The 22812-nt window shown below is 43.0% G+C and overlaps 1 protein-coding gene and 1 long non-coding RNA gene across 8 annotated transcripts in view; one reads left to right on the top strand and one right to left on the bottom strand.

Annotated features, from left to right (window-relative positions):
• Positions 1-11918, bottom strand: part of BNC1 (basonuclin 1) — a 212186-nt gene extending 200268 nt beyond the window's left edge. For 6 of the 7 annotated variants that reach the window (XR_008892475.1, XM_056572151.1, XM_056572150.1 and 3 more), the window contains exon 1: positions 11502-11637. The gene's annotated coding sequence lies outside the window, so the exon portion shown is untranslated. Of the gene's footprint in view, positions 1-11501; positions 11638-11802 lie in introns of those variants that run through there. The other variant, XM_056572153.1, reaches the window with a different exon arrangement.
• LOC130368464 (uncharacterized) lies at positions 11822-22608 on the top strand. Its single transcript, XR_008892476.1, has 4 exons — positions 11822-11952; positions 19693-19756; positions 20476-20535; positions 22567-22608. It is a non-coding gene; the product is annotated as an uncharacterized LOC130368464 (long non-coding RNA).
• The last annotated feature ends 204 nt before the right edge of the window (positions 22609-22812 follow it).

The raw sequence follows: 22812 nt of genomic DNA, 5'->3' as shown, positions 1-22812 counted from the left end.
AATTTCTGTGGCTCAAAATGTAAAATACAGGGTGGGCCATTTATATGGATACACCTTAATAAAATGGGAATGGTTGGTGATATTAACTTCCTGTTTGTGGCACATTAGTATATGTGAGGGGGGGAAACTTTTCAAGATGGGTGGTGACCATGGCGGCCATTTTGAAGTTGGACATTTTGAATCCAACTTTAGTTTTTTCAATAGGAAGAGGGTCATGTGACACATCAAACTTATTGGGAATTTCACAAGAAAAACAATGATGTGCTTGGTTTTAATGTAACTTTATTCGTTCATGAGTTATTTACAAGTTTCTGACCACTTATAAAATGTGTTCAATGTGCTTCCCATTGTGTTGGATTGTCAATGCAACCCTCTTCTCCCACTCTTCACACACTGATGGCAACACCGCAGGAGAAATGCTAGCACAGGCTTCCAGTATCCGTAGTTTCAGGTGCTGCACATCTCGTATCTTCACAGCATAGACAATTGCCTTCAGAGGACCCCAAAGATAAAAGTCTAAGGGGGTCAGATCGGGAGACCTTGGGGGGCCATTCAACTGGGCCACAACGACCAATTCCCTTTCCAGGAAACTGTTCATCTAGGAATGCTCGGACCATCTTGCTGGAAAAACTCAGGGAATGTGCCAGCGTCAGTGCATAAAGAGGGAAACACATCATCATGGAGCAATTTCGCATATCCAGTGGCCTTGAGGTTTCCATTGATGAAGAATGGCCCCACTATCTTTGTACCCCCATATACCACACCATACCATCAATTTTTGTGTTCCAACAGTCTTGGAGGGATCTCTCCAATGTGGGTTAGTGTCAGACCAATAGCAGTGGTTTTGTTTGTTAACTTCACCATTCACATAAAAGTTTGCCTCATCACTGAACAAAATCTTCTGCGTAAACTGAGGGTCCTGTTCCAATTTTTGTTTTGCCCATTCTGCAGCACCTGAAACTACGAATACTGGAAGCCTGTGCTAGCATTTCTCCTGCGGTGTTGCTATCAGTGTGTGAAGAGTGGGAGAAGAGGGTTGCATTGACAATCCAACACAATGGGCAGCACATTGAACACATTTTATAAGTGGTCAGAAACTTGTAAATAACTCATGAAAGAATAAAGTTACATTAAAACCAAGCACATCATTGTTTTTCTTGTGAAATTCCCTCTTCCTATTGAAAAAACAAAAGTTGGATTCAAAATGGCCGCCATGGTCACCACCCATCTTGAAAAGTTTCCGCCCTCAAATATACTAATGTGCCACAAACAGGAAGTTAATATCACCAACCATTCCCATTTTATTAAGGTGTATCCATATAAATGGCCCACCCTGTATATTGGAGACCCTGATTATCAGAGGTGTATATCCAGGAGCAGCAGAGACAGCGTTTACCGCCACAACGGAAAGTCCCCCATACTTGATCACCTGATCGGGTCACATGAGGAAAGACGCCTTTGTAAATCATGTTACTCGATCTCAACATTAAGAGTAGTGAGTCAGGCAATATTGAGATCGAGTCACATGATTCATAAGGTGTCTTTCTTCATGTGACCCGATCAGGTAATCAAGTACTGGGGACTTTCCGTTGCGGCGGAAAATGCTGTCTCTGCTGCTCCTGGATATCCACCTCTGATAATCAGTGTCTACGCTCGAATTCTACAGGTTAGTGTTTTGAAGTAAAGGGGACTTCCACATGCAGTTCCCATTATGTTGCTTATTTACTTACATGTGATTGTAATAGTCTATATATTGGCTGCACAGTACAGACTGTGCAGCAAAGAATGAACAAACATAGGGCAAATATCCAGAATTCTTTTATGCAACACAGCGTTTCCCGGCATGTTTGCATGAAACATGGCGGAACATTAATGTACTACATTTATCCATCATTGAGTCCATATCACCAGAAGTAAATGATAGGTTTCAATCTCTTATTAGCAGAGAATCCTTTTGAATCCTATCAGCAGCCAGGACCCGCGGCTAATGCTGGACATCGCCGCTCAGGCAGATGTCCGGCATTAACTCTTTAAAACTCAATTAAAGTTGATCACCGCGTCTAAAGTGAAAACTTCCCAGCAGCTCAGTCGGTCTGATCGGGACCACCGCGGTAAAACCGCTGTGTCCCTATCAGCTAGAATTCACGAATGACTGATCTGTGACTGAGATCCAGGCAGGAGCTATGAAGCAGCAATAACACTGATCAATGCTATGAAATGGCATAACATTGATCTGTGCCTGCAATCTGTATAATGCATGTTATACATAAAGTTAATAAAGATGATTTAACCCCGCCCCTAATAAAAGTTTGAATCACCCCCCTTTTCCCTCCATTTAAAAAAAACCTGTCAATAAAAATAAACATATGAAGTATCGCCACGTGTGTAAATGTCTGAACTATAAAAATATCTCATTCATTAAACCGCACGGTCAATGGCGTACGCGCAAAAAAACTCCAAAGTCCAAAATGGCGTATTTTGGTCCCTTTTTTATACAATTACAAAAAATTAATAAAAAGCGATCAAAAAGTCAGATCAAAACAATAATTGTACCAATAAAAACTTCAGATCATGATGCAAAAAATGAGCCCTTACATGGAAAAATAAAGAAGGTATAGGGATCAGAAAATGACAATTTTGAACTTCTTCATTTTTCGTGCATGTAGTTATGATTTTTTCCAGAAGTAATACAAAATCAAACCTATATAAATAGGGTATCATTTTAGGCTTATGGACCTACAGAATAAAGAGAAGGTGTCATTTGTACCAAAAGAATGTACTGTGTAGAAACGGAAGCCCCCAAAATTTACAAAATGGCTTTTTTTTTCTTCAATCTTGTTGCATTATGATTTTTTTTTTTTGTTTCGCCGTAGATGTCATTATAAAGTAGAATTGGTGACGCAAAAAATAAGCCATCATATGGATTTTTAGGTGCAAAATTGAAAGGGTTATGATTTTTAAAAGGTAAAGAGGAAAAAATGAAAGTGCAAGAATGGAAAAGCGCTATGTCCTTAAGGGGTTAACTCCTGATGGTATCAATGAGATCAGTGAACGTACTACCATCTGGGACGTCCTATCTGACTCGCTGTGCATCTGAGTTCTGGATATTTTGCACTTGTAAGGGGAGATTTATCAAAACCTGTCCAGAGGAAAAGTTGCCCAGTTGCTCATAGCAACCAATCAGATCGCTTCTTTCATTTCTAACAAGGCCTCTGCAAAATGAAAGAAGCGATCTGATTGAATATCCCCCGTACTGTATATATGTTTTTATTTTATAAACGGTGTATAAATATTGGTTCCGCTAGGTCATTTAGGTTCTTTTTTTGTACTGTTTAATTATATTTTATTATATAACTATATATTTCCTATGAATTATGCAGTACTTTGTATTTCGCATTTGTAAAATATATATGCAAATGATGTATAAACATTGGTTTTGCTAGGTTATTCAGGCTTTTTCTGTGCAGTGTTTATTTTTTTATTTTTTTTATTTTATTATATAACTGTATTTTCTATGAATTATGTAGTACTTTGTATTTCCGGTCATGTGACTCCCTAATGGGGGTGGTCCTCTGTATATATGGGTTTAGAAGTTTTTTTTGTTGTATCGTACTTGAGAAAGAAGCCAGTCCGGCTTCAAAATGCGTTGTACGTTTTTTTATAATCCCTTTTAAATAAATATCATTCAAGAAATCGTGGTCCGGGCTCCATTATCCACCTTGGTGGTACGATTGTGGATTTGAATTTTACGGAACCTGCAACCTAGCGTGTCGGAGGAGGCAGCTGCAGCCTTGTACATGTTGTGCCGACATTAGCACAACCACCCCTCACAAATCAGTTCTTGGCTCACCTTTTCAATTTGCTATTAGCTTTTGGGAGGATATCACACAAGGAAGCCCCTCTTGTTATTTTATTACAGAGGGCAAGTTAGGGCTTTGTGGGAGAAAGAAGGGACAATGACAGAGGAGGCACAGTGTGTGGCAGGGTTATAGTAAGGTGCATGGTGTGTGGCATTATTATTTTCAGAGGCGGAGTGTGTGGCAGGATTAAATATTAGGGGCAGTGTCTGGCAGGGATATGATTATTATTGTCTTCATATAGAGCCAATGATGTCCAGGCATCAAACTCTGCAGAGGTAAGATGTAACTGGAAGTAGTCCTGGTGCCTGAGCCAGATGAAGACCACACACTCGAGAGTCACTAATATGTGTATTCTGCCTGTGTCCCATCAGTCTTCCACTTCTTATTAATGCCGCCCCAGCAATTGTGGTATGAGGATGACAAAAAAACCCAAAATAAAATCTAAAATATCTTACCAACAACATATTCACTAACTGTACTATATGCTATGGTCATTATACAACATTACCAATAATACCATTATGTAAGGTCCAAATAACACCACCAACACAGTAACACTACCATCAGCAATAAACATGTAACTAATACAATTATACCATTATTAATAAAACCATTATAATAAGATCAACATTACCCCTATATAGTTGTGTATTCCAGCTCAACACAGGATTACTGTACCATATAAGTCAGTCTTCTCCAAACTATGGTCCTTCAGTTGTTTCAAAACTACAACTCCCAGCATGACTGAACAACTAGTGGTTGTCCAGGCATACTGGAAGTTGTAGTTTGCAACAGCCAGCGTCCACAGTTAGAAGACCACTGATTTAAGGGATTACATACAGTTAAATGTAGTGACTCACAGGTCACTTTCCCTTTTTTGTCCATCCCAGGCCCCCTAGATGACTTCTTCCAGCACGAATCTGCCAAACAAACATCTTAGTTTCTGCCCTTTTCTTGTACATTCCCTACCTTTTTCCAACCTACACACATTTTCCATAAACCCCAAATTGGTATACAAGCAAACCACAGACGGATTTCGCACATTTACATGTTCTGGCGGCGCTAGAACTGCTCGGAACTGTACAGTCTTCATGGACAGCAATGCATTTCCAAGCGGAATTCAGAGTTTTGGGGCACAAAAAAAGACCTGGCTTATAATTTTGTGATATCGGAATGTGGAATTTCCACTGCGGAAATTTCGCTGTGTGAATGGGGCAGTGGAGTTCCCAATGTTAATGTGAAGTAAATTTTGTGGAACTTCCTAGCAGAATTCTGCACGGAAATTCTGCCGTGTGAACATAGCCTAAGGCTAAGTGTCGACTTTTCCTTGGAAAAACGCCAATTCTGCCGCATGGCATTTTTTCGGCCAAAAAACGCTGCAACCAGATGTTAGCTGTAAATCAATGAGAAATTCCAAAGTTCTTTTCCATTTTGCGTTTTTTTTTATCCTTTTGACTTTTTTTTCACTCTTTTTGGGCGTTTTTCAGCTCCTTGGCTGTTTTGCAAAGTCGCAGCATGTTGAGCCTTTGGCGTGTTTTCCCCTGAAATCGTATTGTTTTTTTCTCCCATAGAAGTCCATGTCAGTAAAAAAAAAAACGCCAAGAAGGAAACGACATGTGGTTTTTAACTTTGGCGTTTTTGCAGGCGGTTTTTATTCTTTTCTGGACTTTAGCAATCCAAAAAAAGTGATGGAGACACATTTTTTAATAAAATTCCGTAGGGTACCATTAAAATAGTAAATAATGTATATATTAAAGATACAGTAGTGTTGGAAAATTGTATTTAACCAAATTTATCTTTTTTATAACAATTTTATTAATTTTTAAACAGGGATCAATTTATGTGGGCAGGCAGGGCACTAAAAATGTAGCCCACAATAATAAAAATGTAGCATGTGTTTTTAACTTTTTTCCCCCCGGTATTACTACTACTCCAAGCATGGAACACACTGTTCCATGATGGGAGTAGTAGTACCTGTACTAATTGACAGATCGCCTGTGTCACTTCTGACACCAGTTGCGATCCTTCTGTATAGATGCGGCCGGCCGCTCTTCTATGGTCCCCTGCACTGACCTATATATACCCCTATTCATATTTCCCACAGAGAGTTGTGATTGGCCAGATGGTTCCAGCCAATCACAACTCTCTGTGGGAAATTTGAAAAAGTGTATATACACGTCAGGGCAGGGGACCATAGAAGAGCGTCTGGCCGCATCTATACATTATACAGGAGGATCACAGTGGGTGTCAGGAGTGACACTCGCTGTGATCTGTCTATTAATGCAGGTACTACAGCTCCCAGCATGGAGCATATTGTGCTCCATGTTGGGAGCAGTAGTACCTGCAGTTAAGGACAGATCACAGCAGGTGTCACTCCTGACCCCCGCTGCGATCATCCTTCATCCCTGAGAGGTGGAGCGGCTTTCTCCTGCACTCGCATCTCTGCTCTGTACTCCGGCCGGCCACTCATCATTCATATTTCCCGCTGAGAGTGGTGATTGGCTGCAACCATCTGGCCAATCACCACACTGGGCAGAAAACACAAATGAGTGAGGTGAATTTCTATTCACATCACTGGCCGGCCCGGAGTAAAGTGCAGAGATGCGAGCGCTGTATAGAGCTGCTCTGCATCTCTGCTATATTATGGACGGTCGCATCGGGTGTCAGGAGTGACACCCGGGGCGCTCTGTCTATTAGTACATCAACTACTACTTCCATCATGGAACATGTGTTCCATGCTAAGAATAGTAGTACTACCTAAAAAATTTTAAAAATAAAGAGAAAAAAAGTGAAACACACACACTACATTTTTATTGACTACATTTTTAGTGCCCTGACCGCCCACATAAATTGATCCCTGTTTAAAAATTTATCCAAATTTTGTTATAAAAAAGAAAAATTTCAAATACAATTTTTTTTTTAATATATTTTTTGTACCCAATACATTTTGGAAAAAATGCCAAAGGGGCAAAAAAAGCAATTTCCACTCAAATGCAAAAACGTCAGACGCGAGAAATTGCACTGACGTTTTTTCGTCAAAGCGGAGAAAAAAACAGTGTCAAAAACTATGTGGTTTCACTTATTGAATTCAGTGGAGGCATGTAACTGCTTTGCACATGGTTTTATTCCATTGTCTTTATTGGGAGTTTCGGGACAGTAGTCCCCACCCGCATGCTGACCATAGGTCAGAGAAAGCATCAGCGCAGCGATGAAAAAGGGTGAGATTTTTTCCCCATGTTCACCTAAGAGGCACCTGTCACCTTTTCCAGCAGAATGCGCCTTTTCTAGCAGGGTGGTATCACTATGGTGGTTAACTCTTAAACGTTCGTCTGCCAGGACCCGGGCAAGTAGTAATTGGGGTGGTTCTGCGTGACTGCTCCCCGCCCTAGTGACATGTGTCTTTCTACCAATGTATAGGAGTCACTTAGTGCTGGCGGGGTGGAGAGCAGGAAAGAAAGGCATAATTACCAGGAGTGTACACTAAGGGGGAAATTTATCAAAACCTGTTCAGAGGGAAAGTTGCACAGTTGCCCATAGCAACCAATCAGATCGCTTCTTTAATTTTTTCAGAGGCCTTTTCAAAAATGAAAGAAGCAATCTGATTGGTTGCTATGGGCAACTCAAGGAACTTTCCCTCTGAACAGGTTTTGATAAATCTCCCCCTAACTGAGCGTTCAGACGGCGGAATTCCATCAAAATGTTCTACCCATTGATTTCAGTGGGATTCTACATTCCCATTCAGACAGCGGAATTTCTGCGACAGGCATTCCTCGTTAAGTTCAGCTTTTTGCAAAAATATAAGACCAGTCTTATATTTTGCGGAATTCCGTGGTGGAATCCCATTGAAGTCAATAGGGCTTGAATTTCAGCTGAAAACACATAAATTCTGCCGCAATAGCCTAATACTTTATTGATCAAGAGAGTGACACATTCTTTAAAGGGGTACTCTGCTGCCCTGCTTCGGAAGCTCCGCTCCCCAGCGTCCGGAAGTTTATTGTTCCGCACGCTGCGTGCGGGCTTCCGTGTTCAAGGCCGCCCTTGTGAAGTCACGCCCGCCCCCACGTGACGTCACGCCCGCCCCCTCAACGAAAGTCTATGGGAAGGGGGCGCGACGGCCGTCGCGCCCCCTTCCCATAGACTTTCGTTGAAGGGGCGGGCGTGACTTCACGAGGGGCGGCCCTGAACACGGAAGCCCGTACACAGCATTCGGAACAATAAACTTCCGGACGCTGGGGAGCGAAGCTTCCGAAGTAGGGCAGCGGAGTACCTCTTTAACCTCTTCAGGACACAGGTCGTATGGATACGCCCTACATTCCGAGTCCTTAAGGACCGAGGGCATATCCATACGCCCGTGGGAAATCCGGTCCCCACCCTGGCACATCGCCCAGGGGGGTCCTGAGACCCCCCCCATGTCGGCGATCGGAGAAAATCGCATGTCAATTCAGACATGCGATTTTCTCCAATTCCGGGCTGATCGGGTCTCTGGTGACCCGATCACCCGGAAAATAGGGCTGATCGGAGTTGTCAGCAACAGCTCCGATCAGCCCAAAGGATAGGAGTGAGGTCGCAAAGCTGCGATCTACTCCTATCCCCTGACATTAGTCAGAACGGAGTTCTGACCAATGGCAGCGCAGGACAGGGGGTTGCCATGGCAACCCCCGTTCTGCCCGCCCCTGGATGTCGAGGGGCTCTGGAAAGAAGATGGAGGCCGTACCTGCAGGCGAAGATGCCTGGGGACCTGGGATCTTCGCTGGAGCCTGCAGGATCCTGATCAGGTAGGGAATCGACAGTGGGGGGGAATTGAAAGTGAAAGTAAATCGATCTTTACTGTGGCAACCACTAGGGGGGCCAAACTGCAACTCCCAGCATGCCCAGAGAGCCAAAGGCTGTCTGGGCATGCTGGGAGTTGTAGTTTTGCAACATCTGGAGGATCACAGTTTGGAGACCACTGTTACAGTGGTGCCCAAACAGTAGCCCTCCAGATGTTGCCAAACTACAACTCTCAGCATGCCTCGACTGCCCAGGCAGGAGTTGTAGTTCTGTAACATCTGTCCCTTCAGATTTAGCAATTTTCATGACATTTTTGAAAATTGCTGCTCTACTTTGAAGCCCTCTAATTTTTTTCAAAAAGCAAAAATATGTCCATTTTATGTTGCCAACATAAAGTGGACATATTTATGGACATTTATCAACGGGTTTAGTCAGGTTTTGTTTACTAAAATTGTCGCAAAATTGTCGCAACTGCGACTACACGATTTTTCGTGCGACATTTTGACTGGAAAGCGAGAAAAGCAAGTTTTCCTAAAATTTACTATGTAGTAATAATTTTAAAATGGACTATGGGTAGTCAGGTATTTATTAACTGCGACAGTCGCAACTGCGCAAAAAAAAAGTCGCAACAGCGTTAAAAATTGACTAAATTTACTCCAGCTCAAACATGGAGCAGAAAAAGCTACTACCAAAGTAAAAAAGGAAAAATTGCTTACGTGGAAGAAAATTATCAACAGGCTGAAACCAGTTGATAAATACGTCACAGATAAGCAAAAAAAAAGTAAGGAAAAAATTACTAAAAAAAAGAATACATAAGCAAACATTGATAAATGTCCCTCATTGTGTTTGCGAAGAAAAATAAAATGTATTTGGAATATCCATTTTCCTTACAATTAGAGAGCTTCAAAGTTAGAAAAATGCAAAATTTTCAAAATTTTCATGAAATTTGGGGATTTTTCACCAAAAAAGGATGCAATTAACGCCGAAAATTTACCACCAAAAAAAAGTAGAATAGGTCACGAAAAAAAACAATCTCAGAATCAGAATATTCGGTAAAAGCGTTTTCGCGTTATTAATTTGTAAAGTGACGGTGGTCATAATTGCGAAAAAGGGCTCAGTCCTTAAGGTGAAAAAGGGCTGCGTCCTTAAGGGGGTTAAGGCTGGGTTCCCATTACGTTTTCCCCATACGGGAGAGCATACGGCAGGGGGGGGAACTGAAACCTCACGCTCCCGTATGTAATTCATTTCAATGAGCCGGTCGGAGTGAAATGTTTGGTCCAGTCGGCTCATTTTTGCGCTGCATGCGCTTTTCCCCCGGACCTAAAACTGTGGTCAACCACGGTTTTAGGTCCGGTTGTAAAAGCGCATACGGTGCAAAAATGAGCCGACCGGACCGAACATTTCACTCCGGCCGGCTCAGTGAAATGGATTACATACTGGAGCACATAGAAAGGCATACGGGAGCGCGAGGTTTCAGCTCCCTCCTGCCGTATGCGCTCCCGTATGGGAAAAAACGTAATGGGAACCCAGCCCCAGGTGTAAGAAATACACTTATGCGGTTTACCATACCGGTTTTGGTAAATTATGACCAAAATGTTTACATACCGTGCAGATTAAGAACTAGGCGCACTTTTCACACCACAGTGTTGGACACTTTTTTATTTATTTTTTTATTACCGAGATCCATCTTAAAAATGGATCTATTCTATAAAGGTATTTTCAGCTTTCAAAGTTTGCATAAAAAACAACAAAAAAACAAAAACAAAGCTGCACTGTTTGTTTTAAAAACCAGACACATACAAATAGGAAACAATAAGAGCTAATAAGGACACAAAATAGGGACAACCTTGATGTCATGCAGTGTTATGTTACCCTGTACCCTGCATACTAATTTATGATGGATGGAGCTAAAGTAAAATATCTATTTTTTTCTCTTTTTCTCGATGTGCAGAATAGCGCAGAGCACAATGCTTTTCTATGTGGCTTTAAAAAAATAAAAAAATAAAAAGCAAAGGAATTTTATGGAAACAAACTTAAGTAATGTTGCCTTATGTTTTCTTATAGCTGCCTATGTATCTATTAAACACTTACAGCAAAAAACAGAAAAAAACTTAAGAATATTTATCAAAACCTGTGCATAGGAAAAGTGGTGCAGTTGCCCAAAGCAACCAGATTGTTTTTTTTACTTTTTCTCTTTCAGAGGCCTTTTTAAAAATTGAAGGTGCGTTAACACGCTCTTTGTATTAGCGGGTTTTCTGCAGCGTATTTGAAAGGGGCGGGCTCTCTCGGCTGTCCATAGCAGATTGTCCGCAGCGGAAATTACGTAAATTCCGCCGCGGACAATCTGCTATGGACAGCCGAGGAGAGCCCGCCCCTTTCAAATACGCTGCGGAAAACCCACAAAAACAAAGAGCGTGTGAACGCACCCTAAAGAAGCAATCTGATAGGTTGCCATGGGCAACTGCACCCCAATTCCTCTGCACAGGTTTTGGTAAATCTCTCCCCTCCCCCGAATAATACTTGCACTGTTATTCTCAGCACAATCATTTGTGTCCCTTGGATACACCCATTCCCCACATGCAGCTCCACACACATCCTATGCCAATGACTACAAGGCCTGCTGTAAAGTGCTACAGTGCAGTGTAAGGATTTTTGCAGCACATTTCCTCCATTTTAGTACGCGCCTCATGTGGTCCTCTGCTGGGGGCAAATGACATGTGAATGTGGCCAGACCCGGACCCCACATTCATATCACTGTCCCCATTATTCCTAGCAACTTGTATATACTGTCCAGTCACTGCTGTGAGGGCAGCGTGTACTGTATCCCCCACCATCACACATACAGTAGTAGTAGCGCAGGTCACCTCTTACCTCTGTGTCCCGTAGCTGAAGGCACTAGCTGCACTTCCACCAGCAGGGGGCGCAATGGGGCACGTCACCTGCTCTTATCAGCAGAGATTGGCCTCCCCTGTGCAGTGTCCCCTCATCATGTCCCTCATTAACCCTGCACAGCCCCTCCCCCAGACACCTACACCTGGGGACTATTTCCTAGTGCTGTACCAGACAATCCCCAGCCACTTCCTATAGGTCTGCAAGTTGTGAGGAAATGCACAGCCACCCAGATTACACCAGGTGCAGACTACAAACCCAGGGAGGGACACAGCCTACCTACCTGTGTGATGGCTGCAGCCCCCTCCCATGCATACTGCCTCCTTGCTCCTCAGAAAGTCAAGTCCTTCTAAAATTCCCCAAATGTTCCTGAGAGAAATTCCCTGTGAAGTGGTTCCAGATGCAGACACCCAGTGTGACACACCAGTCACTTGTAAGGAGGCCTTAACCCTTTCTATACACACATATAGGGAGGGCCTAAAGCAGGGGTCTTCAACCTGCGGACCTCCAGATGTTGCAAAACTACAACTCCCAGCATGCCCGGACAGCCAACGGCTGTCCGGGCATGCTGGGAGTTGTAGTTTTGCAACGTGTGGAGGTCCGCAGGTTGAATACCACTGGCGTAAAGAGTAGGACAGACCGTCCAATAGTGGTACAAAAGAATCATTCCAATTCTGAGTTCACCTGGCTAGACTAGTTTTATACTATCGCATATATCTGACGTGTATATTGGGAGTGTTCCCTGATGTATACTTGCGGTGTGATGACCAGATGTATGACACTGTTTAACCTTAGGCTAAGTTTCTACTTGTTTTTTTTTTGTCCTGCGTTTTTTGGGTTGAAAAAAAAAACACATGAAAAAACGTCTGAAAAAAACGCCAGTGCAGTTTCCTGCGTCTGGCGTTTTTTCTGCCGTTTTTCTGGTGTTTTTTCCGTTTGTGTGGAAATTGAACCTTGGCAGTTTTTTTGGGTACCCAAAATTTGTTGGGTACCAAAAAAAATAAAAAAAAATAAAGGATGCAGTAGTGATGGAAACTATTTTTATTTGACGAAATTTACGGTATATATTTTTTTCTCTAGTTTTTTATGTAGTACTACTACTCCCAGCATGGAACAGACTGCTCCATGATGGGAGTAGTAGTACCTGTACAAATAGACATATCGCCCCTGGTGTCAGTCGTAACACCCGATGCGATCGTCGATAATATAGCAGAGATGCGGAGCGGCTCTATACAGCGCTCGCATCTCTGCACTACACTCCGGCCAGTGATGTGAATAGAACATCACTCATTTATATTTTCCGCCCAGAGTGGTGATTGGCTGGATGGTTGCAGCCAATCACCGCTCTGAGGGAAATATAAATGAATGAGTGAGTGAGTGGCCGGTCGTAGTATAGTGCAGAGATGCGGAGTGCAGGAAAAAGCAGCTCCATCTCTGCTATAGACAGGACGATCGCATCGGGTGTCAGGTCAGTAGTGATACCCGTTGTGATCTGTTCTTACCTGCAGGTACTACTCCCAACATGGAGCACACTCTGCTCCATGCTGGGAGCTGTAGTATCTGCATAAATAGACAGATCGCAGAGAGTGTAACTTCTGACACCCGCTGCTATCTGCCTATTAATGCAGATACTACAGCTCCCAGCATTGAGCAGAGTGTGCTCCATGTTGGGAGTAGTAGTACTTGCATTTAAAGGGGTACTTCGGCGCTTAGACATCTTGTCCCCCATACAAAGGATAGGGGATAAGATGCCTTATTGCGGGGGTCCCACTGCTGGGGACCCCCGTGATCTTGTACGCCGCACCCCATTTAAAATCAGTTCCCGGAACGTGTTTGTTCGGGGTCTGATTACTGTCGATCACAGGGCCGGAGTGTCCTGACATCAAGGCTCCGCCCCGTGTGACAGCCGTCATGCCCCCTCCCATAGGCTTGCATTGAGGGTGGCTGAGCGTGACGTTGACAGTAATCAGACCTGGAGCGAACACGCTCCGGGGACTGATTTTAAACGGGGTGCGGCGTGCAAGATCACGGGGGCCCCCAGCGGCGGGACCCCCGTGATCAGGCATCTTATCCCCTATCTTTTGGATAGGGGATAAGATGTCTAAGCGCCGGAGTACCCCTTTAAGGAAAGATCACAGTGGATATCACTTCTGATACCCGCTGTGATCCTCCTGTATAATGTAAAGATGCGGCCGGACGCTCTTCTATGGTCCCCTGCACTGACCTATATATACACACATATTCTTTTATCCCACAGAGTTGTGATTGGCTGGAACCATCTGGCCAATCACAGCTCTCTGCGGGAAATGTGAATATGTGTACATATACTGGGAGTAGTAGTACTACCTAAAAAAATTTAACAAATAAAGAAAAAAAGTGAAAAACACACACACACTACATTTTTATTATTGTCGGCTATATTTTTAGGTCCCCACCCGCCCACATAAATTCATCCCTGTTTTAAAAATTAATAAAAATTTTGTTATAAAAATGATAAAATTTGTTAGATACAATTTTTTTCTTCACTACTGTATCTTTTTTTTTTTTTATGGTACCCTACAAAATTTTATTAAAAAAGGTATCTCCATCACTTTTTTGGATCGCTAAAGTCCAAAAAAGAATAAAAACCTGACATTTTTGTACGTGTCCTATTAGGTGGTGTAGGTTTGCACAAAAAATGTAGGCTTTGCGGAAAAAAAACTGTTCTAAATTTAATTTGCGCAAATAATAAATACAGCTCCACTGCAAAAAGTGGGATATGGTGCACCAACTAGTAGACAACTTTGAAAGATGTTCTACCAAAAATTGCAGGGAAAAAATCGACAAAAAATGCAATTGCGCAAAATTTTTAGGGACATTTAGAACATTGAAGTGGTGTGAAGCCAATGATAAATGTCCCCCCAGGTCCTTAAAGGAGTACTCTGGTGCAGAGTATTCCTGCTCCGTCCTGCCCGGGCTGCAAAAAAAATGAAAATAAACCATCTCTCTCCTTCCTGGGTTCCTGCGGAGCGCCACTACAGCTGATCGGTCCTCCGGTTCATCCTCTTCATACTTCCATGTGTAACGAAGCGTCACATGGCGCTCAGCCTATCGCCGGCCGAGGTAGAACATCGCTGCGGCCGGCGATAGGCTGAGCGCCATGTGACGTTTCGTTACAACCGGAAGTATGAAGAGGATGGACCGGAGGACCGATCAGCTGTAGTGGCGCTCCGCAGGAACCCAGGAAGGAGAGAGATGGTTTATTTTCATTTTTTTTGCAGCCCGGGCAGGACGGAGCAGGAATACTCTGCACCAGAGTACTCCTTTAAAGGGGTTCTCCGGTGCTTACACATCTTATCCAAAGGAGGGGGTGTGATAGCTATCATGCCCCCTCTCGTTGGCTTGCATTGAGGGGCGGAGCGTGACGTCACACAGGGGCGGAGGCGTGACGTGACACGCCGCCAGCCCTGTGGTCGCCGGTAATCAGACCCGGAGCGAACACGCTCCGGGGACTGATTACAAACGGGGTGCCCCGTGCATGATCACGGGCGTCCCCAGCTGCGGGACTCCCGCGATCAGGCATCTTATCCCCTATCCTTCGGATAGGGGATAAGATGTGTAAGCACCGGAGAACCCCTTTGAGTCTCCCACAGATCCCAAAAATTGGAAATCCAAGCAGCACTCCAATAAAGTGAAAAAAGTAAGCTTTATTCCATCAAAAAATATGTGCAAAGCAGCAACGTTTCATCTCACTCCATTTTTTTTTTTGGGGGGGGGGGGTGGGGATTTCCAATAGCTATATATATATATATATATATATATATATATATATATATATATATATATATATATATGTATAGGTATGTTGGCACATGAACTTAACTGTACTTTTTAGAACTACCCTAGAGAATATCTTACAGAAAGCATTCTGATATAAGTGTTAATATTGGAATGTTGGCTGTGTCGGCCATAATAAAAATATAATCATTTTTATTTGGCACTTATATATTTTACAGCATTTTACAATACAGGGGATACATGTAAAGACAAATCAGACATTACAAAATAACAAATAATAAACAATTGCAACAAAAAAAGGATATTCAGGCTAAAATTCCACTAAGGTTTTTCAGGCAAAAACGCCCATAAAAATGCCCATTCTGCCGCATGGCTTTTTTTCAGTGAAAAACGCCATGGCCAAATGTTAGCTGCTAGTCAATAGGGAACTGCAAAATGCCATGTCCACTTGCCGTCTTTCAGTTTGGTGGGTTTTTAATCCTTGTAGTTAGAGATGAGCAAACTTTTGAAAAATTTGATTCGGCTGATTCGCCGAGTTTTTTGAAAAAATTTGGTTCGATACGTATCTATTTGTGGCAAATCTATATTAAAAACAGCTATTTCTGGACTACACAGAGCCTCAATAGGGGTGTAGAACACTTTGCTGCTGATGGAGCTGATACTGCTCCTGCCACCCCACCCCTCCCCAGCAGCAATGGAAGTGGAAGGTGAGCGCAGGGGGCCCCCAGCTTCAGACCTACGAGAGGATGACGCTGGCACCGATAGGTATCGGCCAACTGACTACATAGGATGCCTCTGTAGTAGGTCACTTTGTCCTCCATGTCAGTGGGTGTAAAAAAGGCCCTATTTTATGGCGGTAGCAAGGGTCCAATGAGGTGGAGATCCAGAAGTCATCCCACTGCCGAATGGTGACAATTTGGCTGTCACTACGCAAGCAAGTGAGCATGCATTGTGCCATTTGTGCAAGTGACTCGGAGGGACTCCCTGCATACTGCCATGATGTGTCTAGGTCCTCTGTCTCGCCATCCTCAGTCACCATGGTTCCCAGTTTTCGTGGAGTGAGCCATGCTCTGATTTCTTTAGCAGTTCCTCCCCTGTGTGACTCTTTTTGCCAAGGCAAACCATGTGAAGAACAGCGTGACACCACCGTGCCCTGCACACATGGTATGCTGAAGGGCCACTGAGACTTGTCTGGGCAGTGGAGGCTGAGGACACAGTGGAGGATGAGGAGGTGGAGTCGCACACTGTTACAGGACACACGGCCTGAGAGCATGGAGGAGGAAGTGGAGTGACCTGTCCAAGTTGGTGTTGTGGCTGTGCAGGAACCACATTCACCCAGTGAGCCGTAAAGGACATGTATTGTCCCTGACCATAGTTACAACTCCAGACGTCGATGCTGCCGTGCACTTTGGTACTCACCGACAGGCTCAAGGACTTGACTACCTTCTCTTCCACAACATGTTGCAGGGCTGGTACTGCCTTCTTCGCAAAGAAATGACGGCTTGGCACTCTCCACCTCGGCTCGGGAGAAGACATCAGTTCTCTGAAAGGTGCAGAGTCCACCACTTGAAAAGGGAGGGACTGCAGCACCAGCAACTTGGACAGGAGCACATTCAGCTTCTGTGCCATGGTTACGCCGATGGATTGTTGGTGGAATGGCTGACTAGAAGTAGGAGAAGCAGGAACATCTGGAGTGACAGAAGGAGGGTATGACACACAGCTCCCTTCGGCTGAGGTGGAGGGAGCGGTGTGCCACTGGGTGATGCAGCAGACTGGACCACTAAATCAAAGCCACGGTTCTCCCAGGCCACTTTATGGTGGCAAAGCATTTGTTGATGCAGGGCCGTGGTGCCAACATAGGGACCCTGGCCATGCTTCACCTTCTGCTGACATCTCATGCATGTGGCTATGTGAACCTCCTCCGGATGCTTGGTGAAAAACTGCCACACTGCCAAGTAGCTGATCTTCCCACCAATAGCTATCACGCCCCCTCCCGTAAGCTTGCATTGAGGGGCGGAGCGTGACATCACACGGGGGCGGAGGCGTGACGTCACACGCCGCCGGCCCTGTGGTCGCCTGTAATCAGACCCGGAACGAACACGCTCCGGGGACTGATTACAAACGGGGTGCCCCGTGCATGATCCCAGGCGTCCCCAGCTGCGGGACTCCCGCGATCAGGCATCTTATCCCCTATCCTTTGGATAGGGGATAAGATGTGTAAGCACCGGAGTACCCCTATAAGGTTGTTCTTTTCTGTCTAAGTGTGCTCTGATGACACGTGTCTCGGGAAACGCCCAGTTTAGAAGCAAATCCCCATAGCAAACTTCTTCTAAACTGGGCGTTTCCCGAGACACGTGTCATCAGAGAGCACTTAGGCAGAAAAGAACAACCTTAACTTCAGAAGCTCATAAGTACTGAAAGGATTAAGATTTTTTAATAGACGTAATTTACAAATCTGTTTAACTTTCTGGAGCCAGTTGATATATATAAAAAAGTTTTTTCCTGGAATACCCCTTTAACCCCTTAAGGACTCAGCCCATTTTGGCCTTAAGGAGTAAGACAATTTCATTTTTACGTTTTCATTTTTTCCTCCTCGCCTTCTAAAAATCATAACTCTTTTATATTGTCACCCACAGACTAGTATGAGGGCTTGTTTTTTGCGCGACCAGTTGTCATTTGTAATGACATAACTCATTATATCATAAAATGTATGGCGCAACCAAAAAACACTATTTTTGTGGGGAAATTAAAACCCAAAAATGCAATTTTGCTAATTTTGGAAGGTTTCGTTTTCACACCGTACAATTTATGGTAAAAATGATGTGTGTTCTTTATTATGAGGGTCAATACAATTAAAATGATACCCATTCTTACATACTTTTCTATTATTGTTGCGCTTAAAAAAAATCACAAACTTTTTAACCAAATTAGTACGTTTATGATCCCTTTATTTTGATGACCTCTAACTTTTTTATTTTTCCATATAAGCGGTGGTATGGGGGCTCATTTTTTGCGCCATGATCTGTACTTTTTTTTGATACCACATTTGCATATAAAAAACTTTTAATAAATTTTTTATAACTTTTTTAAATAAAATGTATTAAAAAAAGTAGGAATTTTAGACTTTTTTTTTTTTCATTCACGCCGTTCACCGTACGGGATCATTAACATTTTATTTTAATAGTTTGGCCATTTACGCACGCGGCGATAGCAAATATGTCTATAGAAAAAATTTACGCTTTTTGGGGGTAAAATAGGAAAAAACGGACGTTTTACTTTTTTATTGGGGAAGGGGATTTTTCACTTTTTTTTATTTTAACTTTTACATTTTTTTTACATTTTTTTTTTACACTTGAATAGTCCCCATAGGGGACTATTCATAGCAATACCATGATTGCTAATACTGATCTGTTCTATGTATAGGACATAGAACAGATCAGTGTTTTCGGTGATCTTCTGCTCTGGTCTGCTCGATCACAGACCAGAGCAGGAGACGCCGGGAGCCGGACGGAGGAAGGAGAGGGGACCTCCGTGCGGCGTTCTGAATGATCGGATCCCCGCAGCAGCGCTGCGGGCGATCCGATCATTCATTCAAATCGCGTACTGCCGCAGATGCCGGGATCTGTATTGATCCCGGCACCTGAGGGGTTAATGGTGGACGCCCGCGAGATCGCGGGCGTCGGCCATTGCCGGCGGGTCCCTGGCTGCGATCAGCAGCCGGGATCAGCCGCGCATGACACGGGCATCGCTCCGATGCCCGCGGTTATGCCCAGGACGTAAATGTACGTCCTGGTGCGTTAAGTACCACCGCACCAGGACGTACATTTACGTCCTGCGTCCTTAAGGGGTTAACAAAGTATTTATCAACTCCTTGATGTGCGGAACCTATTTGGATTTCCATTTAGAGGCCAGTAGTACTCTAAATGTTAGACATGTGTACAATGGGAATTTGAACATTTTTGGGGAATTCTTCTAGTCCTAGGAGCAAAAGGAATAGTTCATCTTTAAGTTGTGGACCTTGAGGGGTCAGTTTCAAGATCATGTTGTTAACTTCTGTAATAAAATGTATTATGTTGGGACATGTGAGAAAAATGTGTTTTAAGGAGCCCTGTTCTCCACACTCTCTCCAACACAAAGGTGATAAGTGAGGAAAAATTAAGGATAGTTTTTTGGGCGTGTAACACCATCTATTTACAAGTTTACAATGGTGTTCCCATAAGTTTGTGCATACCGTTGCTTTTTTAAAATTATTTTAAAGGAAATCAACCACTTGGACTCAGAGAAAGTCTTCCCCATGTCTGATTCCCAACTAGTCATACCTGAATTTTATTTAACCATTTGTCTTCGTTAAAGTAAATATAAAACATTTTTAAACCTTTCTTTTTCTTTCTTACAGGGTCCTGCATCCATGTGTGAAGACTTTTTAGTAGGTCAGAATGTGATTCAGGAAACTTTGACAGGTGTTTAAATAACATGTCATATGATTTTTTTTATCTGAATCAGCAATTGAAGCCATTTTTTCTCAACGCTGTGGTTACAGGGAAAAAGTTTCTCCTTGCCGCTAGAGTAGATGGGGATAAGTTTATGAATATTGTTATTCCTTTGTATGGTTCCGGGAGGGATCCAACTTTTCTGCTTGCCGCTAAAAATGTTTCCTTTGTATGGAAGAACAAGAGTCTCGCAATTATATCTCTCGTAACTGAGTCCGGCAGGTTTTTTGGATTGGGCAGCCTATGTGCTCTGTCTATAGTAAGCTTGATGTCTGAGCATTCTGGAATTAGACTCTTTAACATGGTCTGTAAGTAAGGTACTATTTCAGAGTTAGTGATTTTTTACGGAACACCCCTGAATTTTAGATTGTTACGTCTGTGTCTGTCTTCTAAGTCAATGACTTTTGCTCTAAGGGACTCCACCTCGTCGCACAGAAAGTATTGAGCATCTGCCAATCTATTTTCCCATCTTTTTTTCAGTGGGGTCGACCCGTGCTCCCAAGACGTCAACACTTTTATTAATCTCCGCTACTTTAGTCTTTGTATCTTTCTGGATCTGGTTTAGCAGCATGTTTTTAACTTCAGTAGCTGTATCTGATGTAGCTAGTTCAAGGTCAGTAAGCCCTGCAATAATAGTGATATTTGTGCTCCTTATTTCTGTTACTGACCTCCACTGTCTTTCAGGGTAGTTTCGGCACCACTTTCTGCAGCACTGTTAGGCTGGAGCTCTGTTTTCCCCCATTTGCCCGGTGAGTGAATAGCGGTGTCTTTGTGCTAGTACCGATTCAGCTCATAGTCGGTGGGGTCATTCTTTATACCTTCTTAAGCCCCCTAGGAAAGTTTGAGCTCAATCTGACTTGAATTGTCATATTTTTGCCGCTTTGAAGTCACTGTGGCCACGCCCCTGTGGTATGCACTTATGAAGGCAGAAAAATGCGCTACTGTATGCTTCAAAAATTATTTGAGTAAAACACCAGCTGGTGATTACTTTTGCCTGAACTTTCACAGTATCTAGGCCCCTGAAAGATTAACAGGTACAAAATAGTACACTACTTAGATGTAGGTATGTGGTATGCACTTATGAGAGCAGAGAAATGCGCTACTGTACGCTTCAAAAATTATTTGAGTAAAACAGCAGCCGATGATTACTTTTGGCTGTCCTTTCACAGTATGTAGGCCCTTGACAGATAAAATAGTACACTACTTAGATGTACGTATGTGGTATGCACTTATGAGGGCAGAAAAATGTGGTACAGTACGCTTTAAAAAAAAGTATTTTTGCACACCAGCAGAATACAACAGTGCTGCAGCACAAAAAAGCTCTGTGTTAAACACAAAATTTGACTCTGTCAAAGACTATTAGGAATGGACTACTGGGTATTATACCGTCTACAGACTAATATAACCAGCAGATGATTTGTTGTGGAACAAAGACACACAGTTGTGCTGAAAAATTATTCCTGCCTCCTCTGCTAAGGTTTATGAAGTTAAGGCAGCTTGTTGAAGTGTATGAGGCAACACACACAGCTATCTGCCCCTCTCTGTAATACAATGCTGAAGAAAGTAACTGGGAGGTTAATGGCTGCAGCAAAAATCCTTTTCAGTGAAAAAAACACTGCTCTCTGTCCACCAGAACGCTGATGTGACTAGGATGTGAAATGCTGCTGGAATGAGCTTTTCTGTGTAACACCCACAGCGATGTCTGTCCTATCTGTATGCAGTGTAATGAATGAAATGACGAGCCACAAAATGGCTGCCGAATATATATAGGGCTCATCACAGGGGTGACTGGCTGCTGCATCCTGCATGTGATTCAGGGTCATCCCGCCTACTTCCCTTCCCACCTTGCCTTCCTGCCTTCCCAGCGTTCCTTGCCCCATTGAACACTATTGAACCGAATTGACAAGTTTCCTATTGTAACCAGATCAATCTAATGAAATCACTTCAACAGTTTTTCGAATGATTTCGATTTTTTGCTTAACTTGTATCAAAAATTCCCAAACAAACACAAACACAAATGAACACGAAAAGAATACCTTTTGTTAGAACATACCATCCTCTACAGTCAAAAATAGATTGCATCATAAGAGAACACTGGCCAATACTACATAGAAGCTTTCCACAAATCTCAGAATTTCAAACTCCACCATTAATCTGTAATAAGAGACCCCCGAATTGAAAAGATAAATTGATAAAAGCTGATGTAGGTACAAACAAGAAAATCCCGAAACAACAATTTCTTAAAAGTTAAAAACAAGGCACATATCCATGTCTAAAATGCGCACAGTGCAGTCATATTATCATTATCCTATATCACCCTCATACAGGCAAACCGATCACAATCAAAGATTTCTTTACCTGTAAAAGCGAGAACATAATTTATAGCATCAAATGCCCTTGTGGTCTGCTTTATATCGGCGAGACAATTCGAAGTGTTGGCGATCGCATAAATCGCCACAAATCTTCCATCAGGTGCGAAAATACAATTTTTCCAATTCCCTACCATTTCAAGAAACACGGCCATAACATTTCACAACTTAAATTCCAGGTCTTAGAGGAAGTCACATCACCCCGCGGGGGTGGGGGGGGTGGTGATATCAAAAGGCTACTTAGGCAGAGAGAAGCGTTTTACGTTTAGAGATTACGAATTGACAAGTTTCCTATTGTAACCAGATCAATCTAGTGAAATCACTTCAACTGTTTCTCGAATGATTTCGATTTTTTGCATAACTTGTACATATTTTGTATATATTTTCTAATTGCTCCTTTATTCTTCCTAGATAAATGTACGTGACCCTGTTGGAAATTTAGACTAATTTTGTAATTTTGTGAGTCCACGGAATCTAGCGATCCCATAACATAGTCTATGCATTATTTTCGTTATTTTGTTTACCTTTTTCCCTTGTCTCTCCCTTCCTTACCTCATGTTGCCCCACGTGTATTTGTTTATGTTTTGGTTTACCGGCCTTCTCCACGTTCTACGAATATACGATGTTGATGTGCGGCGTTCTCATCCACCCACTAAA

Source organism: Hyla sarda, chromosome 4, assembly GCF_029499605.1.
Source record: "Hyla sarda isolate aHylSar1 chromosome 4, aHylSar1.hap1, whole genome shotgun sequence".
NCBI lineage: Eukaryota > Metazoa > Chordata > Amphibia > Anura > Hylidae > Hyla > Hyla sarda.
Note: the sequence above shows the minus strand (reverse complement) of the source record. Positions and strands in the feature narration are given on the sequence as shown.